The 15,571-nt window shown below is 45.3% G+C and overlaps 9 non-coding genes across 9 annotated transcripts; all 9 read right to left on the bottom strand.

The window, feature by feature from the left end:
• Positions 1–4,914: 4,914 nt before the first annotated feature.
• Positions 4,915–5,026, bottom strand: TRNAL-CAA (transfer RNA leucine (anticodon CAA)). The gene is made up of 2 exons: positions 4,989–5,026; positions 4,915–4,960 (listed from the first exon to the last, which is right to left on the bottom strand). It is a non-coding gene; the product is annotated as a tRNA-Leu (tRNA).
• Positions 5,027–5,321: 295 nt separating this feature from the next.
• On the bottom strand, positions 5,322–5,394 carry TRNAV-AAC (transfer RNA valine (anticodon AAC)). Its single transcript has one exon. It is a non-coding gene; the product is annotated as a tRNA-Val (tRNA).
• A 386-nt stretch (positions 5,395–5,780) lies between these two features.
• On the bottom strand, positions 5,781–5,852 carry TRNAP-AGG (transfer RNA proline (anticodon AGG)). Its single transcript has one exon. It is a non-coding gene; the product is annotated as a tRNA-Pro (tRNA).
• Positions 5,853–6,286: 434 nt separating this feature from the next.
• TRNAL-UAG (transfer RNA leucine (anticodon UAG)) lies at positions 6,287–6,359 on the bottom strand. The gene has a single exon. It is a non-coding gene; the product is annotated as a tRNA-Leu (tRNA).
• A 384-nt stretch (positions 6,360–6,743) lies between these two features.
• Positions 6,744–6,815, bottom strand: TRNAP-CGG (transfer RNA proline (anticodon CGG)). The gene has a single exon. It is a non-coding gene; the product is annotated as a tRNA-Pro (tRNA).
• A 931-nt stretch (positions 6,816–7,746) lies between these two features.
• On the bottom strand, positions 7,747–7,858 carry TRNAL-CAA (transfer RNA leucine (anticodon CAA)). The gene is made up of 2 exons: positions 7,821–7,858; positions 7,747–7,792 (listed from the first exon to the last, which is right to left on the bottom strand). It is a non-coding gene; the product is annotated as a tRNA-Leu (tRNA).
• Positions 7,859–8,153: 295 nt separating this feature from the next.
• Positions 8,154–8,226, bottom strand: TRNAV-AAC (transfer RNA valine (anticodon AAC)). Its single transcript has one exon. It is a non-coding gene; the product is annotated as a tRNA-Val (tRNA).
• An 893-nt stretch (positions 8,227–9,119) lies between these two features.
• On the bottom strand, positions 9,120–9,192 carry TRNAL-UAG (transfer RNA leucine (anticodon UAG)). Its single transcript has one exon. It is a non-coding gene; the product is annotated as a tRNA-Leu (tRNA).
• A 384-nt stretch (positions 9,193–9,576) lies between these two features.
• TRNAP-CGG (transfer RNA proline (anticodon CGG)) lies at positions 9,577–9,648 on the bottom strand. The gene has a single exon. It is a non-coding gene; the product is annotated as a tRNA-Pro (tRNA).
• Positions 9,649–15,571: the final 5,923 nt, after the last annotated feature.

Genomic DNA, 15,571 nt, shown 5'->3' with positions numbered 1-15,571 from the left:
GAAGTTATTGAGACACACCGTATTGACACTCTGTCCGCTCAAGCAGCAGAGCTAGTTGCTCTGACTCAAGCCTGTATACACGCCAAGAACCTGAAAGTTAATGTTTACACAGATTCACGCTACGCATTTGGAGTCGTACACGACTTTGGAGTGCTCTGGCAGGAGAGAGGTTTCATGACTTCTCATGGAACCAAGATTCAGCATGGTCTCCTTATTCAAGCTCTGTTAGATGCCATACATTTACCGACATCCATTGCTATCATGAAATGCAAAGCACATACGAAAGTTACTGACACTATTTCCCAGGGTAACGATCTAGCAGATCGCACAGCCAAGCTTACAGCTCAGACTCCAGACATTCCAGTTAACATGACACACACTCTAGATCCGACTACATGTATGACAGTTAAGGACCCTACTCAAGATGTCATAGATATCCAGTTACATGCTACTCCCGATGAAATCAAGAAATGGTCCGAACAAGGAGGGGTCCAGACAGATCAAGGATGGGTGACGAAGGGTAGAGCCACATGGTTTCTCCCCGACTCTATGGTTCAAGTCATTATCAATACCGCACATAGTCCAGCACATTTAGGAGAAAAAGCTATGTTAGACAGTATCCAGAACATTTGGTTCAACAAGCATTTACGAGCTGCAGCCAAGCAGAAAGTCCGTACCTGTATGATATGTTGTCAGTTTAATCCAGGTAAAAGTGTCCCGGTGGAACAAGGGGGATTCCAGCCTCCTGACCACCCTTTTGAAGTCCTCCAGATGGATTATATTCAGATGGAGCGATGTCGAGGTTTCAAGTATGTCCTTGTAGTTGTATGCGCTTTGTCCCGGTGGACAGAAGCATATCCAGTCCCAGATTACACAGCCGCGACCACTGCCAAGCAGTTGGTTCGTGAATTCTTCCCCCGTTATGGACTCCCTAGGGTCGTATATTCTGATAACGGCCAGCCATTCTCCTCAGAGTTAATGAAGCACGTTTCCCTTTTGTTAGGATACCAGTGGAAGTTCCATTGTGTACGCCATCCAGAAGCAGCAGGTCTCGTAGAGAGACATAACCAGACCCTGAAAATTCGCATCGCAAAAATATGTAAAGAGAAAGGTGTGGACTGGCTAGTAGCTCTGCCAGTCGCTTTATTCTATATGCGCATGGTCGCACATTCCAGATCAGGTCTGTCCCCGTACGAGGTCGTTTTCGGCCGCCCCCCTAACATGTGGGGTACTCCTAGACCCCGAAGTATTACCGATGTTTCAAGTAATATGCTGACAGATTACCTAGCTTCCTTGATGTCTGCCCTCAACTCTTGTCGTTCACAGGTTGCCGCCGCATTTCCAGACAATACCGAGGTGGCACCGCATGAAATCGTTCCAGGATCCATGGTCTTAATTCGCAATTTTGATCGCTCAAGTCCGCTGGAGCCTCGCTGGAAGGAGCCCCGACAGGTCCTCCTCGCCACCCGTACAGCCGTGAAGTTGGAGGGTCGCAAAGGCTGGGTGCACCTTTCGCACGTGAAAAAGTTTTATGGACTGAAACCGGTCTCAAAGAACATTTCCCAGGATTCAAAGGACTGCCAAAGTACTATTCTTAAGGACTGTCCCGCAAAAGACACTGTTACTGCACCCTCCCTGTTAGAAAAAACTCCGCAACAGGAGTATAAACTCAAGTTAAGGTCTAGTAAAATAAGTCAGCCAGTTTGATTGTCTAAGTCCTCCCCTAGGTGAAACGGTTAGACTGTTTCTGACATGTATAAAATAGACCCCCATAGTGAGAGAGTTAGTCAAAACTCAATCCAATGTATCGTTTTTCTGAGTTTTGTTTTATTTCTCAGCATTATGATTTCCTGCACCAGTTATGCATTTTACCTGTACTTTCCAGTTTCTCATGTAAATATGTCTGCTAATGTTACAGTAGAACACACGTTTAGTGATCTGCCTCCTCATGAACTCTCTTACCGCCTCGCTATGCGAAATAATTCTTTTATCCGCATGTTACATTACTCACACCAGACCAGCAATGCCACTAATTGTTGGGTGTGTGGTCGACTCCCCCCTTTCCAGACACCGAAGGGAGTTCTGCCACTCTTTCCTTATCCTTTTTCACATAATGGTTCGTGTGGAGCATGGTCCACGTTAACGTCATCCTCAACAGATATGTCTTTTCTTAACAGTACATGTTTTCCAGACAAGCAAGGTCTTTCCCACAGAACCGGGTTAGATCTAGAAAATGAAGTGTATAATTTAGGTAATTATTCTTCGAATTTCATGGTCCTGAATGTTCAGTCTGATACTACTCCAGACTTACCTGCTATTTCAGTACTACCAGTCAAAGGCGAATTATGTGTCCGAAATAATGGTTCCGTACATGTAGGACATAGTGATTGTACTACTATTGTCAAGTATAGTGACAGTGGGAAATCTATTTTTAAAGCTTCACGTCATTCATATTTTATTTGTGGTCAAACCGCATATGTTCGTCTGCCCCTCGATTGGGAGGGTACCTGTTACATTGCCTTCCTACTGCCACCAGTTTTCCTAGCCCCGTCTGATTATCATAGAAACACACATCTAGTACACATTAGACATAGAAGGGAGATCGAGTCCCCAATTGTCGATTATACTGAAACTGCTCTAGAACAGTATACAGATTTCAATAGAGGTTTCTTCTTCTTTATAGGACCTATCCAGAATAGTAAGCTAATCCGCAGGTTAACCAGAACACTTGAAGCTGTAGTAAATGAGACTGCCTCTGCTCTAGGTAACTTAACCGAAGAGCAATCTGCTATGAGATTTGTAGTTTTGCAAAATCGTCTCGTCCTTGACGTCATACTGGCCGATAGGGGTGGGGCCTGTAGAGTCATCGGATCTAGTTGCTGCATTTTCATTCCAAATAACGCGCCGTCTGTTTATTCAGCTATAACCAGACTTCATAAAATTGCCCATCTGTTACACCAAAATCCAGGCACTTGGACATGGTCCGGTTGGTTCTGGAATATAATTTCCGCCTGGGGATGGAAAGTCTTGTCCTTTCTAGGTATTGCAGTAGCGATCATATTCAGCTGCTGCCTCTGTATACAATGTGGCCCTGCGATTTGCGGCATTTGTGCTACATCCTGTATTCCTAGTATAACTCCTAGTCCCAAGTCCCGTTCTAAATCCCGTTCCAAAAGAATTCGAGACGAACAAATGATACTGTATGAAATGATAGATGGTATCATGAATATTGATGTTTCCTGATTGAAACGTAGTGACAAGGAGGGAATGTGGAAAAGTAAATTTTGCCATGTTCTGTGTCCCTACGTGTCATCCATCATATGTTATGTGTGCATGATTAATATGCATATGTTATTCCCCATGTTTGATTAAAGACGCAATTATAGTTGTGTCCACCTCTAGTATGCCAGTTTCCAGTTCTCGTGAATACTACGAATATCAGACCTATGTAAAGCTACGTTGCCGCGTTTCTCAGTGTGCACGTTATTTCATTATAAAGTCCCCGTTTCTAGGCCTCAAAAGGGCCCGGACACCAGATTCAGCTCCTGTCTCCTGAAGCCCTCGCTGAGGAGCGATATGGCCCCCGCCTGTATCCTCGACCCTTCACTTACTTCCTGTCTCGCAGTGCCCGGTTCAGCCTGGCTCTGCCTCTGAGTCTGCCAAGAGTATGTTATGATTCCAGTTATCAGTTCAGTCCTCCTTCTCTGCATTCCTAAACTACTGAATCGCATCAATAGTTTCCGTCATTGTCTAGCTTTTACGTCTCCATGTAAGAGAAATACTGCATTTAATGGTCATTTAATATTCTTCATCACGCACTACATGTAGAATAATGCATGCTCCAGTCTTAGAGTCTGTTAGCCTTTCCCCTCCTGACTTCTAGTTTATATCAACATGTTCCCTAAACATCAGATACTAGATACTGCTTAGGTACATGTCGCCCTGACTCTCCAGACTTCAGTCTCTGCTCCTAGCACAGAGTTCATAGCCCCCAGCTTCTCCTAGTGATACGTCATTGCCAGTTTGCGCGCACCATCAGGTTAGAGGTCCCGGCTCCTTAGGTAGCCCCCTCCATGGGTTCCGCCCCATTCATGACATATTCTGTTACGTTTGCATCACATGTCTATGTATACGCCCTGTTACACCTACTTTCACCCTTATCTCTCGCGACTGCTACGCGTCACGCTTTCTGCTCCACCCACTGCTACGCCTATTGCGATGTAATGCTATGTGTTTGCGTTATGTATATATGCTCATGTACTGTTATTAAAAGTTATCCTTCCTTCCTATGCTAGTCTTGTCCAGATCCTGTCCCCGGCAGCTGCCATCCTATTCCCGTGCAGGTCGCCCTGTTCCTGTCCTTATGCTGTATTAAACCTGCAAAAACTCCTACTACCTCGAATCTTGACTCTTATTTATTGAGCTATCTGTTATTCATTTATGCATTCAAAAATAGGGTATTATTTATTTATTTACCACAGAGTGCAATGCCCGTGTGCAGTGCCTACTCCCAGCTACCTCTCTGTCTTCCTTATGTATATTAGAATTTGCAAGGGGGGACCAATGGCATTCTGCTCCTCCCACATAACCAGGAAGCCCTGTTGAACACGTCTGCCTGTGTTTTTGCAGGGACAGTGCCTTCTCTGCCCAAAAGGTGGCAGGAGAGCCTCACAACAAATGATGGGATCAACTGCTTAGTTATAAACCCAGCATGGCAGTTACTGTGATAGAGTGCAAATTTAATGGAAGGTGTGCCTGAGGTGTCATTTCCAGAAATCTATGGAATTGTCATTGAGGGCCTAGCATGATTGTTGGTGGATTTCTCTTCACATGCTACAGGTTCCTGCAAAGATTGTGGTGTTTGCCAGGAACGCACTGCAAAAAACAGGAAGATTTACGGGTGTAAAATGAACCTGTCAGAAGTGGGATTTGAACCCACGCCTCCATGAGGAGACCAGAAGGCACAGCTACACTGAAGAGCAAGCTCTCTTGAGTCTGGCGCCTTGGACCACTCGGCCATCCTGACGGCTCATGAGGGGGGCTTAGGTCTGACTCTTCTATCTGCACCTGCCAATGTTTCCACTTACAACCTTCACAGCAATGTCACAGTTGTAAAGGCCCCAACAATACAACATAGCTTAAACAAAATAAAAATAGGCACAAGAACGACCCCCAGATGATGGATGCAGATAACTTTGTTTCGTCTTGCAAAGGTAAAGAAAGTTTCCCACGGCTCACTGTGTTCAAAGACCACCTCTTCTTAAACTTGCATTCAGATAATAAGGTTTTAGAGTGTGCACATAAAAGCAGCCAACGCTCAGTGTTTCTGCCCGGTCTCGAACCGGGGACCTTTCGCGTGTTAGGCGAACGTCATGCCCACTACACTACAGAAACGACCTTGCTGCTTGCTACTGTTAAAGCAAAGTTCCTCTCAAGGCTTCACCCTACTTCTATTCTGCTGTATCAGCAGCGGCTCAGAATGTGCAGAACAAGTGTGAAAACCTCAGAGATATCATCCAACATGCTTGCAATTAGACGTATTCAAAATTTACTTGTGCAGGCATCGACAGACAAATATCTGATGTCTAAATGCAAAGCGAGTACAGCTTGTGAAAGCATCACCTGGGACACACTGAGACTAAGCAGGTAGGCAGAAAAAGCATGGTGATCCATTTTTCTTCTGAGTTTAGAAATATGTTGCGCAACAATGCACCGAGTATTACTAGAAATAGTCATGAATAGTGCACTTTTAGTACGATTTGTATGTTTAGCTCTAAAAAGGGCTCGTCCGGGATTTGAACCCGGGACCTCTCGCACCCTAAGCGAGGATCATACCCCTAGACCAACGAGCCACCCAAGAGTCACCTCTGACACGGCTCCAGGGGTTAGTGGCAGCTAGTCGGTGAATGCTTCACCCAAAGCAAGCAACTGCACATGTTGCTCTCTTCTGCAATATGATTGCTGTCTTTTCCATGGCCGTCATCAAACAAGAAATTAAAAAGCCTCTGTCCTTCAGACAGTTTGTTTTCTCTAAGTGTCTGCTCGTGGTGAGGACAAGAAAAGCATTTCTGCTCTCATTCCTTGCTTTCATGAAGTAGGCCCACCCTTCAGAGCAAAGGGCGAGCAAGCGAATGGCGCAAGCTATCGTCACTTCTCTTTTCGAGCTGTCACTGAGATCCCTGGAGCACACTACGTCAGGTTGGTGAGGGATAGACAGCCTCTATTATCTCAGCTTTCCTATAAAGTCAGCCAGTAAAGGCAAACACTGTTAAAAACAGCAAACCACTGTTTCTGCCCGGTCTCGAACCAGAGACCTTTCGCATCTAAGGCGAACGTGATAACCACTACACTACAGAAACAGACACTAACTCAGGAATCTTGTTGGCATGTATTGGGCTGGAATGCACAGACTAAGGGCCAATGTCCTTGAAGCTCAAAGTTGGGCTCTCCTTACCCGGTCTCTATTTCTTTGGAAGACAGGAATGAGGACCACTTTTATTCCAAGAGGCGATTTTGAAACCATATCCTGAAATTACACTAGAAAAACACTATGCATGTAATGTTCCTACCATGCTGGTCCGGCCCAGAAAAGCAGTTGCAAAGAAGTCCTGCACTCCTTTATCACGCCACAAGTGGAAAATAGCGTGCAGGGTAAGGAACTTTCTCGACATACACAGCGTCTTATAGCATTGAAAAGAAGAAATGCTCCTATATTACAAGCATCCTGAAAATGTCCACAGCATGGGCTCATCCGGGATTTGAACCCAGGACCTCTCACACCCGAAGCGAGAATCATACCCCTAGACCAACGAGCCTGACTGGCCAGGAGACATTTTGAACAATTTCTGAAGCGTCTTTCAGAAAAAAGCAGGGCTAGTCTCCCTCTAAGTGAGCCTCACAACGTCATGTTTTCTCTCAAGTTGTTGTTTTTTCACTCTAGCAAGAAAGGGGGCAGCCAATCTCCTATCAGCCAGTGAGCAGAAAAAAGGCACAGATGAGAACAGCAAGCACTTTCTGGCAATTGTTCTCCTCTGCAAGTCCTGGACCCTTGCCCCATAGACTTCCACACCAGAAGCAATGAAGGGCCCACCATTTCCTGCGCCTGAGAAAGAGGGGTTTGATATTTAGATTCAAACGCGCTCACTCAGCGCTCGATCAGGCTCGATCAGGCGAGATTTATATGAGTGGCTCACAGGCCTGAAACACTCACCTGGGAGACCCAGAGTGGCTGACTTCTCAGTATAGCCATTGTTGGGCGAGTCATCTCCTTTCCTCCTGCCTCAATCTAGAATTGGCTGCAAATCATAAGAGAGAGTGCAATGCCCGTGTGCAGTGCCTACTCCCAGCTACCTCTCTGTCTTCCTTATGTAAATTAGAATTTGCAAGGGGGGACCAATGGCATTCTGCTCCTCCCACATAACCAGGAAGCCCTGTTGAACATGTCTGCCTGTGTTTTTGCAGGGACAGTGCCTTCTCTGCCCAAAAGGTGGCAGGAGAGCCTCACAACAAATGATGGGATCAACTGCTTAGTTAGAAACCCAGCATGGCAGTTACTGTGATGGAGTGCAAATTTATTGGAAGGTGTGCCTGAGGTGTCATTTCCAGAAATCCATGGAATTGTGATTGAGGGCCGAGCCTGATTGTTGGTGGATTTCTCTTCACATGCTACAGGTTCCTGCAAAGATTGTGGTGTTTGCCAGGAACGCACTGCAAAGAACAGGAAGATTTACAGGTGTAAAAGGGACCTGTCAGAAGTGGGATTTGAACCCATGCCTCCATGAGGAGACCAGAAGGCTCAGCTACACTGAAGATCAAGCTCTCTTGAGTCTGGCGCCTTAGACCACTCGGCCATCCTGATGGCTCACGAGGGGGGCTTAGGTCTGACTCTTCTATCCGCACCTGCCAATGTTTCCACTTACAACCTTCTCAGCAAGGTCACAGTTGTAAAGGCCCCAACAATACAACATAGCTTAAACAAAATAAAAATAGGCACAAGAACGACCCCCAGATGATGGATGCAGATAACTTTGTTTCGTCTTGCAAAGGTAAAGAAAGTTTCCCACGGCTCACTGTGTTCAAAGACCACCTCTTCTTAAACTTGCATTCAGATAATAAGGTTTTAGAGTGTGCACATAAAAGCAGCCAACAATCAGTGTTTCTGCCCGGTCTCGAACCAGGGACCTTTCGCGTGTTAGGCGAACGTGATGACCACTACACTACAGAAACGTCCTTGCTGCTTGCTACTGTTAAAGCAAAGTTCCTCTCAAGGCTTCACCCTACTTCTATTCTGCTGTATCAGCAGCGGCTCAGAATGTGCAGAACAAGTGTGAAAACCTCAGAGATATCATCCAACATGCTTGCAATTAGACGTATTCAAAATTTACTTGTGCAGGCATCGACAGACAAATATCTGATGTCTAAATGCAAAGCGAGTACAGCTTGGGAAAGCATCACCTGGGACACACTGAGACTAAGCAGGTAGGCAGAAAAAGCATGGTGATCCATTTTTCTTCTGAGGTTAGAAATATGTTGCGCAACAATGCACCGAGTATTACTAGAAATAGTCATGCATAGTTCACTTTTAGTACGATTTGTATGTTTAGCTCTAAAAAAGGGCTCGTCCGGGATTTGAACCCGGGACCTCTGGCACCCTAAGTGAGGATCATATCCCTACACCAACGAGCCACCCAAGAGTCACCTCTGACACGGCTCCAGGGGTTAGTGGCAGCTAGTCGGTGAATGCTTCACCCAAAGCAAACAACTGCACATGTTGCTCTCTTCTGCAATATGATTGCTGTGTTTTCCATGGCCGTCATCAAACAAGAAATTAAAAAGCCTCTGTCCTTCAGACAGTTTGTTTTCTCTAAGTGTCTGCTCGTGGTGAGGACAAGAAAAGCATTTCTGCTCTCATTCCTTGCTTTCATGAAGTAGGCCCACCCTTCAGAGCAAAGGGCGAGCAAGCGAATGGCGCAAGCTATCGTCACTTCTCTTTTCGAGCTGTCACTGAGATCCCTGGAGCACACTACGTCAGGTTGGTGAGGGATAGACAGCCTCTATTATCTCAGCTTTCCTATAAAGTCAGCCAGTAAAGGCAAAGACTGTTAAAAACAGCAAACCACTGTTTCTGCCCGGTCTCGAACCAGGGACCTTTCGCATCTAAGGCAAACGTGATAACCACTACACTACAGAAACAGACAGTAACTCAGGAATCTTGTTGGCATGTATTGGGCTGGAATGCACAGACTAAGGGCCAATGTCCTTGAAGCTCAAAGTTGGGCTCTCCTTACCCGGTCTCTATTTCTTTGGAAGACCGGAATGAGGACCACTTTTATTCCAAGAGGCGATTTTGAAACCATATCCTGAAATTACACTAGAAAAACACTATGCATGTAATGTTCCTACCATGCTGGTCCGGCCCAGAAAAGCAGTTGCAAAGAAGTCCTGCACTCCTTTATCACGCCACAAGTGGAAAATAGCGTGCAGGGTAAGGAACTTTCTCGACATACACAGCGTCTTATAGCATTGAAAAGAAGAAATGCTCCTATATTACAAGCATCCTGAAAATGTCCACAGCATGGGCTCATCCGGGATTTGAACCCGGGACCTCTCGCACCCGAAGCAAGAATCATACCCCTAGACCAACGAGCCTGACTGGCCAGGAGACATTTTGAACAATTTCTGAAGCGTCTTTCAGAAAAAAGCAGGGCTAGCCTCCCTCTAAGTGAGCCTCACAACGTCATGTTTTCTCTCAAGTTGTTTTTTCACTCTAGCAAGAAAGGGGGCAGCCAATCTCTTTTCAGCCAGTGAGCAGAAAAAAGGCACAGATGAGAACAGCAAGCACTTTCTGGCAATTGTTCTCCTCTGCAAGTCTTGGACCCTTGCCCCATAGACTTCCACACCAGAAGCAATGAAGGGCCCACCATTTCCTGCGCCTTAGAAAGAGGGGTTTGATATTTAGATTCAAACTCGCTCACTCAGCGCTCGATCAGGCTCGATCAGGCGAGATTTATATGAGTGGCTCACAGGCCTGAAACACTCACCTGGGAGACCCAGAGTGGCTGACTTCTCAGTATATAATAAAAGGAAGGGGTCCCAGTGTGTCACGGGGATTTGTTTGGGTAAGTGAAACACAATTACTAGAAAAACAATTGTTTAGATCCACACGGTTTTATTCACAGTGGGATGTAGTATGATGTACAACTAATATAATGCAATAAACTGTATTAAACGTCATACAGTGCCCCACGAGGGAAAGGAACGTGATGGTGAGGGAGTCGTGAAGTGAAGGGATCATGTGACAATGAAATCAGTTGTCATGTGACAGTAAAATCAGTTGTTTAGGCATTTACTCATGCCACCAATGGGGTAGCAACAACTTGTATATCACATAGTAAATTATTCACATAAAGGCATACGCCACCAAGTACAGCATATATACAATTGTTGGTGTGAGGTCGCCACAGTACAGAACAAACAGTCGACGTTTCGACCCTCTTGTAGCTGCAGGATAGTTTAACCTTGCTGTAGGGTCTTCATCAGGACCATAGTGGGGGAGTGGGGGCAAAGGACCTAATAGGGGTATAATGAATTCCAATTAGAGGGTTGAAATTAACCTCTATGTTGAACACACAGGTAGAAAAAGCCAAAATGAGTGAAACATCGTGCAGATAAGCACATTACATTGTTTACAAGCTACTTCATGCTTACGCAATTAATGGTAGGTTAATTAGTAACGCTGGGGAAAGGGCAGATGCGTGTCGCTACACAAGTACATGCAAACAAAAATACCCAAATGGGCGGTCAACAACGCACGGACTTAATTGTGCGTCCCTCCAACGAGAGATCAAGGGATGACTGATACAAGCGGGAGCCATTAACACTTAAACTGGAGGTGAGATAGAGGAATTATACCAAAAATATCAACAAAGGGAGTGAAGAGGTGGTGCAACAAGGCACCGCGGTGGGCTAATCCTCCTCTTATGAACGTCTAAATAATCAACAAAGACCACCTGAAACAGACATACAATACATATTCCGATGGTGTTGGAATACACTCAGTGTGTTAAAATACCCCTCACACACCAAAAGGGCCCTTGGTGTCATGCTTCATCATCGGGGTCTTCCCGCCCCCGCTGCGGGACGGGGCAGTGCTGCGACAAGCGGCTACGCCGGAGCACCTTTTAATTGTGAGTACTATGTGAGTGATAATGGAGTGAGTGTCAGTGAGGTCAGAAGTGATGAACAGTGAAATTAAAGTTAAAAAATACCTGGCCTGGTGTTTAGAAAAAATTATTTAATAGGCACTGGCTGGTATCGTTAAAAGGGGTGAGGCGGAGTGCAAGATCGGGTTACTAGTCTTGCTCTCCTGTGTGGGTCAACATGTTTCGGGGCGACATGCCCCTTCGTCAGGACCGGGATGTATAGATCCCCCTGTCACTCACTAATGCGCTCCCACAGATAGAGAGTGTTGTGTTTGATCAATGTGTATAAATAATTTAAATACACGTGAAAGAAGCTCGGTCAGTAATACTGATGATGTAAGCTTATTGAGTGATGAGACAATGCCCCATGAGCCAAGCTGGGCGAAGGGTATAGAGGGTCCAATCAACCCCCACACCTCAGTGCTTCCTCCTTCGTCAGTGGCTTCCGTGGTAATCAACACTCTCTATCTGTGGGAGCGACTAGTAACCCGATCTTGCACTCCGCCTCACCCCTTTTAACGATACCAGCCAGTGCCTATTAAATAATTTTTTCTAAACACCAGGCCAGGTATTTTTTAACTTTAATTTCACTGTTCATCACTTCTGACCTCACTGACACTCACTCCATTATCACTCACATAGTACTCACAATTAAAAGGTGCTCCGGCGTAGCCGCTTGTCGCAGCACTGCCCCGTCCCGCAGCGGGGGCGGGAAGACCCCGATGATGAAGCATGACACCAAGGGCCCTTTTGGTGTGTGAGGGGTATTTTAACACACTGAGTGTATTCCAACACCATCGGAATATGTATTGTATGTCTGTTTCAGGTGGTCTTTGTTGATTATTTATAGAGGAATTATAGCCTGTGGTAAAGCGAGCGATGGCATTGACTCAAATTGTGAGCGCGTCTACAACATAGGCGGTGTGTGACGGTCACCGTGAATTTAGTTTAAGGTAATGGTGAACATGCGAGATTACCTGCCATTCAAGGGTCAAAACGGGGATTAACTCATAATGGCAAAACGGGAATATCCGTATACCGCTTACCAAAAGTCCGCGTGCAGTGGGATCTTGGGCGGAGACTCAGGTAATTAAAAACAAGTAGAAAAGTAATACCGCATCTGAAAGAGGGAGCGAGTCATGATGTAATATCAAACATATAATTGTGGCGAGACAAGAGCGGACACCATAGAAGAACGGCTGAGCGGCTTACCGATTACAAGCGATATGTAACTTGGGCGCGGTCAGCTACACAGTCGTGGTTATCAGACTTCAAGGAATTGAAGGATGGGTCTGAGGGAGGTAAAATAGGGGATAGCGATTCAGGCTACGAGGCAGCTCATAGATACAGAATAGCTTACTCATTATGCGAGCCGTGTAGCTTACCGATATCTTGGCGGCATGGGGATTGTCCGCGATCGGTCGTTTCAAGAGTCGATTATTTAAAGACTTCCTGACTCGGGATGGATCTGAGGGATTTAAGAATGGGGGATATTGAATAATACTGGTCTTAACAAAGAGCGGGAAGTGGCTCTCAGAGGCAGAATGACTTACTTGATCAAGTTTGACGGCTCTGTGCGCGAGTTGCGGTGCGAATGCCGCGCTTCCTATTTTGCTATGGGAGTCATAGCGACAGGTCACGTGGTGGCCACAGGGAGGAATGAAGCTAGTAAAAAGACCACTAGGTCAGGCATGGTCGTTGTGACCGCAGGGTGGTCGAATAATACAATAGCAATTGTCATAATAAAAAAGAAATACATTGTAGAATGGAAAAAACAATAATGATAATTGAGTAGAAGACTGACTATGAAAAGCTACGGGTGAGACCCCACTATTTACAGATATTCTCGCACTATTGTGTGACTTGCCCTGATTGCCATTGATGTGGTTATTGGAGCGTACCTCTCAGACATGAGGGTAAAGGCTCAGCATATCATTGAATCACAGGTATTACAATAGCGTAGCCACGTATGTCAATGGTAAGGCTACATTTCTGAACAAAGGCGAACTGGCCAAGACATCAAACAATACGGTTATTGGAGCGTACCTCTCAAACATGAGGGTAAAGGCTCTACCTACAGTAAAACCACAAGTATTGCAATTGCTCAACAGTGCATGGCAGATGAAGGGGGCACAGTGTAGACAAGAGTAGAGGGCAGAATAATAAACATTTTTATTTATTTTTTATTTTTTAAATTTTAAAAAAAATTTTTTATGGTAAAATGGCCAGTTGGGAAAATGAGCTATCGGATTCATTCAGACCAGTTTCAATGGAGTTGAAAAAGTGCATCCATTTTAATTCTCGTGTGTTGAGAATGTCCGAGATATTACCACCACGTGGTCCAAGTGTTATTTTTTCAATGATCAGCCATCGTAAGCTCTCTGGTGGGTGATTGTTCAACTTGAAATGTTCCGCAAGTGGAGCACCTTCAACCTCACAGCGAATGCGACTCATGTGTTGCAGTATACGTGCTTTGATTTTTTGCTGGGTCTGCCCAATGTAGATCTTCTGGCATGGGCATAAAATAGCATAGATGACATTGCTAGTGTTGCAATTACTGAAGCATTTCAATTTGACAGTTAGATGAAGATAGGTAAAGTCTTTGGTCTGTATCGTTGAGTCACAGGCCTTACAATGCCCACATTTGGAGTGACCAATTACCGGTGGTAGATTCCATAGAGTGTTGATCGTTGGGTGGCATTCTGGGGGTAGAAAAGAATTCACGACATGGTCCCTGATGCATTTAGCTTTCTTGAAAGCATGGAGCGGTGTCAAGGGTTGGCTGATCTCGTCCGAGACCAGGTGCCAATGTTTATTGAGAATTTTTTTGATGGTGTTGCTTCTCGTGTTAAACGTCGTGACACAAACAATGCGGTTCTCCTGATCATCCGTTCTTTGTTTAGGCACTAGTAATTCCTCTCTAGGATAGAACCAAGCCCGTTTGCGGGCTTTTTTGATCAAGCGTCTGGGGTAGCCTCGGCTCAGCAATCGATTGGACAGATCCTGGGATTCTGAAAAGTAGTCATCTTTGGTGGAACAATTTCGACGTATCCTCAGGAATTGCCCGAAGGGCAGGTTGTCACGAAGGGCTCGTGGGTGATGGCTGGTATAAGCCAATAAAGAATTCCTCTCCGCAGGTTTGCGATATAGTTTGGTGAGGAGTTTGCCAGACTCATGATAGATTGTGACATCCAAAAAATCGATGGAGTGGTTGTCTGATGAGATTGTGAATTTGACGTGCTGGGATTGTTCATTGAGCCAGGCGAAAAAATTGTTAAGTTGATCTTGGCTCCCATTCCAGATCAAGAGGATGTCATCTATATACCTCATCCAGAGACCGACTTGGTCTCTGAATGGGTTAAGTTGACTTAGAACAGTATCCTCTTCGAATGCTGCCATATATAGAATGGCTACGTCAGGAGCGAAGGGAGCGCCCATCGCAACTCCGGAGGTTTGTAAGTAAAAATTGGTGTCAAAAAGGAAAAAGTTTCGGGTCATTGCAATTTTCAGTAGAGCTACAATGAACTCTGATGGTACTTGGACAGGTGCTGGACGTGTGTTCAGACAGCGGGCAATAACCGTGAGGGCTTCCTGTTGAGGAATGCAGGTGTAAAGGGAGACGACATCACAGGTGGCTAGTCTTTGATGGAATGGATCAAATGAGATGCTCTCAATTATATTAATGGTGTGCATGGTATCACGGATGTATGAAGGAGTGGCCTCTGCTAGAGGTTTGATGAAAAAGTCAATGTACTTTCCCAATGGTTCCAAAATGGATCCGCAGCCAGAGACAATCGGCCGGCCAGGTGGACTTGACATGCTTTTGTGCAGTTTGGGTAACGTATAAATAGTTGCCAGACGTGGGTGTTTGTTGTTAAGGAACTGGAACTCGTTCTCTGACAAAAAGCCCATATCCAAACCTTCTTGGGTGATTTCAAGGATCTCAGTAGCAATGGATCGAGTGGGGTCCGACCTCAATATTTGATAGCAGTTTGTGTCCTGTAGTTGACGTAGAACCTCAGATTTATATGCAGATTTATCCTGTATCACTATAGCACCGCCTTTGTCGGCCGGCTTGATCACGACTTGGGTGTTATTGGCCAGTGTCCGTAATGCTGTTTTCTCGGATTTGCTGATGTTATATCGAACAAAAGTTTTGTCCTGTAGAGCCCGCTGTACATCACGCCAAACAACCATTTCATAAGCTAGAATTTGATTGGACATCGTGCTGGCATATGGAACAAAAGTGGATGGTGGTCGTAAGCCTGTAACAGATGTTTTTGATTGTGTGACGGAGTTCCGGAAAAAGTACTTTAGTCGGATTTTCCGAAAAAATTTGAATAGCTCTGTTTTTACCAAGAAATGGTCAG

Source organism: Lissotriton helveticus, chromosome 10 (assembly GCF_964261635.1).
Source record: "Lissotriton helveticus chromosome 10, aLisHel1.1, whole genome shotgun sequence".
In the NCBI taxonomy this organism is placed as follows: domain Eukaryota; kingdom Metazoa; phylum Chordata; class Amphibia; order Caudata; family Salamandridae; genus Lissotriton; species Lissotriton helveticus.
Note: the sequence above shows the minus strand (reverse complement) of the source record. Positions and strands in the feature narration are given on the sequence as shown.